We start from the raw sequence: 3,260 nt of genomic DNA on the forward strand, positions 1-3,260 counted from the left end.
AACATATACTACAGAGCAGCAGTTCCACTGCTCAAACGTATGTCTTAATTCATTTGCTTTACTATTCATATTTCTTGATAGATCTATGATTTTACACTGTGCAATCTCAATGACACGGAAAGCATACAGCACTTCTCAGGCCGTTTTCATATATTAGGACCTTTTAGACAAATTAGTTTCGAAAGAGAATCTTCAATGGACGAGGAAATAATCAGTGTGCTTAATAGGGAAAATGATCCTGATTGGAAAAGATTGGTTAACTATATTACTGGTACTTTGAAATACAGAAAACTAATTAAAAACGAATTTAATACTTTTTAATTAAAATTTAAATCATAAGCGATTAATTTGAATTCTCCATATTTTTATTTTTGAATTGTAAATAGTTTTATGCAAGAAGGTAGGTTTATATAAATCCAACACCTCCGACAGACGACTATGAAGTCATTGCCGATTCTTTGTTTTTCAATATATTTTTAAGTAACTCATACTACTTACTTATGTTAAAAAATGTTGAAATCGAATAATAAAGAAGTATCTATCAATATATGATTTTTTAATGACCATACTTTTTCTTCAGGGATGGCGGGGATCAGATTTTGATCATTCAAAAAGTGTGATATTTTTAAAAGAAGCATTTTCTCGAGAAGTGTAGAGAAGCATGGTAGTAGCCTTAGAGGTCTGTATGATAAAACTTAAATATAATCTTTAACTAATTAATTAATCATTGTGACCAATGTTTTTTTTTTCAATACTCAAAGGATGACTCTTTTAAAAGTTTTGATATATGTCACATATATTTTCATTATCATTTCAGAATTAATCAGAATTGATGCAAATAATTCAATTTGACTTTTCACAAAAAATTTAGTTTTTACGTATAAAATTACTCAAAGAGAAGAGTAACTTAATTCCGTAAGATATGTATTTCGTTTTATGTTCTCCTTAAATGGGGTGGTAAAGTCATAATCCTTTGGATCTGAATGAAATGAATTTAATCGAATTGTGAATGTTGGTAAGTGTAATTAGTGATTCCAGCATACATAGTTAGATGAGCACATGATTAAATGAAATTATCTTCCGCGTAATTTTTTCTCTTTTGCCGTCGAATAAACCGAGAGCCAGATTCAGGCAAATAGTGCAACACAGCAGCTATCAGTCAATAAGCTTGGAAATCGTGTGTTGCGTGCATCTCTTAGTGAAATTTTGGAATATTTCCAAAATTGTGGCAACATTATTTCAGTTCCGCGAATTTGCAATTTTGACGACTGTCTGCTTGACGCGGCGTATTTTTAACGCAGGCTTCGATTGTGCAGCTGAGCGAACGAATTTTGATATGCCCAGCTCTGTTTGCGGTTGTGTGCGTTGCAATTTACTCGCTGCCATTTTTGAAATTGGCGCCGCTTAACTATCGCGTACGCGTTATAGACTTCTGTGTACATACGCGGCCACAAGTGAACGCATTTAACCAGCATTCGCTCTGGCAATATAAACACAGCCAAAAGCAAACACACAAATACACAACACACAAACACACAAACACACAAAACACACATAAGCTCACATGTCAATGCAAATATTCAACCGAATTGCACATGCATCACGCCACACACCACACGCCACACGCCGGGTTCCTGAACCCGAACCCGAGCCAGAGCCAGAACCAGAACCAGAGATATAGCCCAAGCCTGAGCACAAACACATTCACGCATCACAGCGTTGCCTATTAAGTGGTTTTGACACCTTCTGTGCGAAAAAGGTGCAAAAATGTGTTAATTATCTTTTAATTGGTTAATGAGACTTTGGCTGTTGCATTATTTATGCGAAAGCTGGCGTTCGTTTATTTTGCCAGCGAGGGGAGAGAAATTGACGCGAAAGCAGATGTTGTTGGTATTGGCGTAATTGTGAAAGCCTATTTTGTTTTTGAAGTGTTAAGTTGAATGGAAAAATAAAAATTAAATTATATTTCCTATAAATTTACGGCTATTTAAGTGCATGCACAGACATGCTTACACATGCATATGCATGTTCGCATCGCAGCAAACTTAAAATTAAGCGGAAAATGAGGATTATCTGCTTGAGTGATTGAAAAGCTTTTAAATCATTTAATTCAATAAAGAAGAAATTAAAAATCAATTTTGAAACGTTTTACAAAGTGACTTTTTTCGACAGTTCAAAATAAAAAGAATATAGACATGATATATTTAATATACCTTTGTAAACATTTTCCAATATTATTAAATAAGAAATAAACAATTTGTAGAGTAACAATTGCATAGCTTCTTTGTAAAAAGCACCAGAATTGGCGCTTTACATATAGTAAGTAAACAATATGTTATGCATAACAAAAGTCTCTGCAAAAATAATAGCTTGTGTTTTCAAAATAAACCTATAGCTATCTATACGCTCGTTCTTAAAAAATAAAAAGTGACAAAAAACCTGGAACTTAAGCATTAAAAGTTTGTGCAGCCTTGGCTACTTGTGGATAAACACAATTAATCATCACTTCTAATTTGACAGACACGAGTTCTAAGCCAGGCACTTGCAGTCGAAACAAATTATATACAGACTATAAACTCATTTAAAAAATTCAAATATTTCCTAAGCCCACTGCTGATGAGTACTTGACAATACTTCAAACAGTGTTGTATAGTCAGCCAAATTTCAATAAATTAAACCTCTCTAATAAACCCCTCTAAATAATAAACTTAGCAAAAACCAAAACAGAAAAATGATAGCTTCAAAGCGTAGAGATATTTTGTACATAAATCCAGCATTATGTATAGCTGGCTATTAAAACAATTTTTTATTGACAACAAATATTCGACTACACGTACGAAAATTGAAAGAACTGCAACATATACAAAAAATGCGATGGCGCCCTGCTATAGTCGGCATTCGAACGTCAACCACTGTTTTCTACATTGCTTTCTAAATAGAGCTTGCCGTGGCTTAATCTCATTTCACAGTTGTACCTGTAACCTACCACCGCGAGGACGGGGTTAGAATATTCCCGAGGAAAGGGAAGGCACTACCCCTTACTATTCATAGTTTCAGTGATAGAAGATAAGTTTATTTACGGCATCCGACTGGAGGTGTAAATATGGTATAAAGGGGATCAAAGCCCACAGCTGCGACTGCGGACCAATTAAGATATTGTGGTGGTTAAAATTTAAAGTTGAATAACTAACGCTGGTAGAATGACCAACTGTATTCATTACTTTCATTCGATGTGGAGTTATATTCCTCCATTGGGTGCT

The sequence above is a fragment of the Teleopsis dalmanni genome, chromosome 2, assembly GCF_002237135.1.
Source record: "Teleopsis dalmanni isolate 2A chromosome 2, ASM223713v2, whole genome shotgun sequence".
Taxonomy (NCBI): Eukaryota; Metazoa; Arthropoda; class Insecta; order Diptera; family Diopsidae; genus Teleopsis; species Teleopsis dalmanni.